Below are 6,939 nucleotides of genomic sequence, written 5' to 3'. Positions count from 1 at the left end.
CACTTAATTTTCACGTTCTACAAACCAAGTTCTAGTTAATCCAAGATTGAAGCAATTATTTTTAAAGTAAAATGTCAAAATGTGCACTGTCATAATTATGTTTATGACATATATTAAATTTATGCTTTAAGTTAAAGAAAAACTCATTCTATGGAGTTATTTTTAGCAAATATAATAATGAACACCACTTAGTGTGCTGTTATGAAGCACACCATTTGTTATTTTGGAGGTCTTACTAATCCTTGTGCAAATATGAAATGCAAATACATAATTAGCTAATTTATTAATCATTCATTTGAAATATTTATTGATTATGTACTCTGTGTCAAACATTCTTCAAGGTCTAGGGATACGATAATAAATAAAATACTTACAATTCTCTCCTCCTCAAAGTTACAAAACAGTTGAGAAAACATCCAGTTAAATAAATGGTTATAATATAGCTTGATGAATGATAACATTCATCCATAGGGTAGGAGAAACAAGAATTTTATGGGAACCTATGGCAATGGAACAAAACCTGTCTTAGTGATGGTCTTCCTGAGAATGCCACATTTAGGTTAAGAACTAGAGAATGAATAGGACTTAGCCAGACAGAAGGTGGAGGTCGCATAGTGGAAGTCATAGCCTTGTGGAGTGAACGTCACCGATTTCTAGGAGTCAGACATTATCCAAAAGGCAAAAGTAAGTCATTGAAGGGACTTAGGTAGTGAATAATCAGATTTGCATTTTTCGAAATATTACTTAGACTGGAAATTGGAACTGTAGAAGGACAGGCCTTGAGGCAACAGAGCAATTAGGAGGCTGTTTCAGAACTGTAGTAAGGGAGGATAATGGCCTAGAACAGTGTGGGGCAAGTGATGAGAGAAAGATGGAAAATAAGCCATATCCAAACCATCAAAAAAGTCTATTGAATTTAACATTAACATGTTTCCAGAATCTGATCACTGCTCACCATCTGCCTTGCCACCATCCTGGTACAAGCCAACAACACATCTCATTTCAATTATTGCAATAACCTCTTAGCTAGAGTTGCCAGATTTAGCTGATAAAAATTTCATCTGGCAACACTGCTCCTAACTGTTCTCCCACCTTCTGCCTCTTCTCCACATCAGTCTTTTCTCAATATGGCAGGTAAGAGTACTGTTAGGAAAACACAACTCAATCTTGAAAAGTTCTAAATAGCCCAACTGGTCATGATGTAGTATGTTTTTTATACACTGCTGGGTTAAATTTGCTAATATTTTGTCTAGGATCTTTGCATTTATGTTAATAAGTGCTTTTGTCTCCAATTTCTTTTTCTGTCTGCCATGGTCAGGTTTTGCTATTGAGGTTATATTTTCATCATTAAACGAATTGTGGAGTAATCTATTTCCCCCCTCTCTTCTCTGGAAATGTGTTTTTAAGATTATATTGATCTTCTCTTTGCAATTGGTAGAATTTTCCTGAAAACCTTAGGCCTGGTGTTTGTTATTGTTTTACATTTTAAAATACTGATTCAATTTATTTGTTATAAGACAATGTTTTTGAGTCAATTTTTATAACTTAGTTTCTAGGAAACTATTTTGTCTAAATATTCAACTTATTGTCATAAAATTTTTCATTGTTCTCTCTTTGTAATCTGAGTTTTACCTCTGCTTATGTCCTTTTCCCCTTTTTCTTCCCTCATATTGTTTACATGTACTGCTGTTCTTCCTGATTAATTTTGCCAGTATCTGTGCGTTATCTTTTAAAAATAATCAATTTCTGTCTTGTTGATTCTCTTTATTTTGTATTTGTTCTGAATCTCATAAATTTCCAATCTTACGTTTATTATCTCCTTACTTCTATATTTGGTTTATTCTATTGTTCATATACTATTCTGTCTATATTGTGTTTTTGAAATTCTCATGTTTTTTATTTCCTATTTGTCAAAATTTCATGTAACTGTTAGATCTAGATGTCCAATTGATTTAGTTTATTTTCTTATATTATTGTGGCAAGAATATTTTATAAGTAGGGCTGTGCAATTCCTATTGATTATTTTACCTTATGTATGAATTTCCTGAATAATGAGCTGGTTGCCTAAGTAAGATCTCAATGATGAAGAATGAGTGATTAAGTATAATTAGGATATTAAGTGTAATTATCAGTTTTAATAGATTTGATATCAGTATTCGTTCTTCTTTTTGAAGCTCAAATGGTCCCATCTTTGGCTAATGGGAGTCCCTTCAAGTTGCCTCCTGTGTCCTTTTATAGTCTGTGATAGAGTCTAGGCACAGGATTTCAGAAATGACAAGATGATCAGGCTCACCTTGGATATTGCTGGTCACAGATATATTTTTAAGGAGCCCTGGTAATTCTTGTAAGTGGAAAGTAATATTTGGAGATTATATCTGGGTGGTAGGTTTGCAATTTCTACTGGGTTATCACAGCTTCTTGGGCATTTCAGTAGAGAGCTAAAACACATGTATTTTATTTATTTTACAAGGAGAAAAATAAATTTTACCTTTCCACACTACCTGGAGAGGAGTCCGTACGGTATAGTCTTCGGTTCCTGTCAGAAAGTCAAACTTTCAGAATGTTCGAAGCCCTTGACGTACTGCAAATGAAGGAGGAGGCTGTACTTAAATTCCTTGCTGCAGGAACCTACTTAGGTGGCACCAACCTTGACTTCCAAATGGAACAGTATATCTACAAAAGGAAAAGTGATGGCGTCTACATCATAAGTATGAAAAGAACCTGGGAGAAGTTTCTGCTGTCAGCTCATGCCATTGTTGCCAGTGAAAATCCGGCTGATATTGGCGTCATATCCTTCAGGAGTATTGGCCAGCGGGCTACACTGAAAGTTGTAGCTTTCTGTCACTAGGGCCAGTTCTATTGATAGCCGCTTCACTCCTGGAAGCTTCACTAATCAGATCCAGGCGGCGTTCCGGGAGCCTCGACTTTTGCTGGTTACTGATCCCAGGGCTGACAGCCAGCCTCTCACAGAGGCGTCTTAAGTTAACTTGTCTACTCTCATTCTGTGTAACACAGATTCTCCTCTGTGCTACGTGGACATTGCCACCCCACGCAGCAACAAGGGAGCCCCCTCAGTGGGCCTGATGTGGTGGCTGCTAGGCCCGGAGGTTCTGTGCATGCGTGACACACCTCCCGCGAGAACTCACGGGAGGTCGCGCCTAATCTCTACTTCCACAGAGATCCTGAAGAGATTGAAAAGGAAGAGCAGGGTACTGCTGGAAAGGCTGTGACTGAGGAGGAATTTCAGGGTGAATGGACCTCTCCAGTTCCTGAGTTTACTGCTACTAAACCCAAGGTCGCAGACTAGTCTGAGGGCACGCAGGTGCCCTCTGTGCCTATTCAGCATTTCTCTGGTGAAGATGATAACTGAGTGATGTTAAGCTGTTCCTCCACAGGTTTTTGAACAGAAAACGGCAATACAAAGCTGACGGAAAAAGAATGTTTCTAAAAAAGTAAGTAAATCAGTAAATTCTAATTTCATAATACTGATTTCCCAAATTTAAATGGAGATGATAGGATTCTGTTTCACATGTTTGATTTGTATCTTGATCTTGTCTTTTATACTGAAAATCTTGGTTCCTAGTGATATAAGTATAATTACGTATATGGTTTAATCTACTCTGTGTGATGTGGAGTATGTGTGTATTTTTATAAGGGTTTTAGAATTATCCCCAAATCAAACTTAATAATAGGACCACTAGCTGCGACTTAAGATTTTGTGATCTTTATTTTTGGTCCCACTTAGGTATATAAAGTCAACATTCTATTTTAAAATTCATTGAGATAAGTATCTTTGCCATTATGCCACAAATTTGATATAAAGTAGTATTAGTGAGTTTCAATTTGTTTTTTATTTTAGGGATTGCTTCACTTTTTAAAATTTCATTTAATGTTATCTTTCACATATATAAAAAATGAAGAAGGTGCTAAGGTCAAAACTATAAAACAAGGCACATTAGAAAATATCTAGTTTTTATCTTTGTTCTTCCCACTACCTCTCTTTTGTCTTCTTCCCTAAGTTTACTATTTCTTTTAATTAATTTTTGGTTTACCCTTCCATTGTTTTTGGAAAATATTAGCAAATATGTATGTACATGTGTATGAGTGTGTGTATGAATTCCCACACCTTTGTTACCGAAAAGGTACCCCAAAAGGTGTAACGTATTTCTTTCATTCTTTTTCTTTTTTACAGCTGTTTTGCTTTTGCAATTAGTAGGAAAATAAGTAGCTTTTTGCATAAGTCATTGCATATTCCTGTGAGTGTATCTTAGGAATAGATTCCTAGAAGTGGGATTTCTGGGTCAGAGAGTAAATGCATGTGTAATTTTGCTAATTAATAATTTGCTAATATCAAATTCTTAGAGCTGGTATGGTTTTGCATTTCCATTAGCAATGTATGAAAGTGATTGTTTCTCATGACCTTAACAACAGAGTATGTTGTCAAAGTGTTCTGTTTTTGCCAAGGTTAGAAATGATACCTCAGTGTAGTTCCAATTTTGTATTTCTCTTATTATACATGTATTATATATCTGATCACTTCGTATGATTAAGGGCCATTGCTGGTTCTTTTTCCGTGAACTGTTTTCCATATCATTTGCCTATTTTTTTCTTTAAAGTATTGGGACTTTTTCTTTTTCTTTTTTAGAAGTTCTTTATATAATAGCAATATTTGCCCTCTATATGTGATATAAGATGCAAATATTTTATCCAACTTTGTCATTTGTCCTTATCCCTCCTTCCCTTCCTTCCTTCCTTCCTTCTTTCCTTCCTTCCTTCTTCATTTTAATTTAGTTTTATTTTTTGGCCACGCCACGTGGCTTGCGGGATCTTAGTTCCCCCACCAGGGATTGAACCCATACCCTTGGCAGTGGAAGCAGGGAGTCCTAACCACTGGACCACCAGGGAATTCCCCTTTCTTCTTTATTTATACCATGCACATGTTTTTTTTTTTTTGGATTCCAATAAAACTTCATTTACAGAAACAGACCACAGGACACATGAGTCCGTAGGCCATGCTTCGACAACCCCCACCCTAGACTCTTATTTTTCAAGGCATGATCCTAGGATCATCAACTTCACCTTGGACCCTGCTAGAAAATGGTGATTCTCAGGCCCAGGCCCAGAATTACTGAATCAGAATCTGCAGTTCAACAAGCTGATCAGGCGATTTCTACTATGTTTGAGTTTGAGAGGCAATGCCAAATAGTGTCCATTGGAGCAAGGTGGTAGATCTATATTGCCATGAGCTAGTTAAACTTCTCTCTGTTCCGTGATTATAGAAAGATTGGAACCTTCCCAATCTGCCATGCACATTTTTAATGTAATCAAATTTATCAAGAATTTCATTTTTGCTTCTAGATTTTGGATCACATTTTTTTTTACCCTTTTCTAGATAATAAAGGAATTCACCTATATTTTGTTTTAATACTAGTACAATTTTATTGTAGCCTTTAGATATCTGATTTTTAAAAAAATTTATTTGTTTTATTTATTTATTTTTGGCTGCATTGGGTCTTCGTTGCTACGCATGGGCTTTTTTTTTTCTCTAGTTGCAGAGAGCATGGGCTACTCGTCGTTGCGGTGTGCAGGCCTCTCATTGCGGTGGCTTCTCTTGTTGCAGAGCACGGGCTCTAGGGGCGCAGGCTCAGTAGTTGAGGCACATGGGCCTAGTTGCTCTGTGGCATGTGGGATCTTCCTGGACCAGGCTCGAACCCGTGTCCCCCGCATTGGCAGGCGGACTCCTAACCACTGCGCCACCAGGGAAGCCCTAGATATCTGATATTTTAAAAAATTCTCATGGTCTACAATGTATGTCATTTTTTTATGTACAGCATTTTATTATTGGTTAGTTCTGAATATTTTTTAAAAAAATCTCTATTATTTCTCTTTTGGTCAATGAGTTATTCAAAAGTAGTCTGTATGATACTGCTTCTTTGATATTTTTTGAGCCTTGCTTTATGGATCAGGTGTCCATTTTTCTAAATGTATAGTATATATACCTAAGTTATTCTCCATTTTTTGCTGCAGAGATCTGCCTATGGCCACTAAGTAAAGTGTGTTCACATTTTGTGATTCAGATTTTCTATATCTTACTATTTTCTCTGCTTGACTTGCCAGAAACTGAGATAGTTTTGTTGAAATCTCTTATGTTGTTGGGTTTGTCTATTTCAACTTGTAGTTCTGGCCACTTTTACTTCACATATTGTAAGAGTATTTTACCCTGTACAGGAATTAGTGTTTTAATATGTTCTTAGAGAATTGACACTTTTCTATATACAAATATATATATTTAATATATACTAAATTTATCCTGCTTAGGTTTATTTTTTCTGATATTAGTATAAGCGGCTCAACTGTAATTTCATTAGTGTTTGCCTGGTATATATTTATTAATTATTTTAATTTTAATCTTTACTTGGCTTTGGGTTTCAGGTGCATATATTGTAAAGAGCATATAGCTGAAATTTGATATTTTTGTATAACCTGAAAATATATGTCTTAATTAATAAGCTTAGTTCATATATACTTGAGAGGTAAGGGTTAACTTGTCCCAGACTGGTCTCCTGAAGGTTGGTCCCCAGAAACAAAAGTTGAGTTCATATACTCCTGTAAAGCTCTGTGGAGATGAGTTATGGCCTGGTGACTAAGAAAATAATTCCTGGTACATAATAAGGTTTGGACCTCAGCCTCTGATCATATGAAGGGAACGTGTCAAATCTTGCTGCTGTATTGATATATTGTATGGCTATAATCACATGGCTTGAAGCAGAAGGGACAGATAATGCTACCCACCTATCATGAATGCTGAGATTGCAGGGAAGGGCTGGAATCCAGGTTCTGCCTTATCAAATTGCTATTGTGGTCTGGTTCCTGATCTAAACATGGGAAGGACTAATGCTTCCCATGGATTAATGATGCTTAAAGGCTGCACAGTTCATG

The 6,939-nt window shown here is 36.2% G+C and overlaps 1 pseudogene; it reads left to right on the top strand.

Moving 5' to 3' along the window:
- Window positions 1-2,560: 2,560 nt before the first annotated feature.
- LOC118889005 lies at window positions 2,561-3,428 on the top strand (annotated as a pseudogene).
- Window positions 3,429-6,939: the final 3,511 nt, after the last annotated feature.

This window comes from Balaenoptera musculus, chromosome X, assembly GCF_009873245.2.
Source record: "Balaenoptera musculus isolate JJ_BM4_2016_0621 chromosome X, mBalMus1.pri.v3, whole genome shotgun sequence".
Taxonomy (NCBI): domain Eukaryota; kingdom Metazoa; phylum Chordata; class Mammalia; order Artiodactyla; family Balaenopteridae; genus Balaenoptera; species Balaenoptera musculus.
Note: the sequence above shows the minus strand (reverse complement) of the source record. Positions and strands in the feature narration are given on the sequence as shown.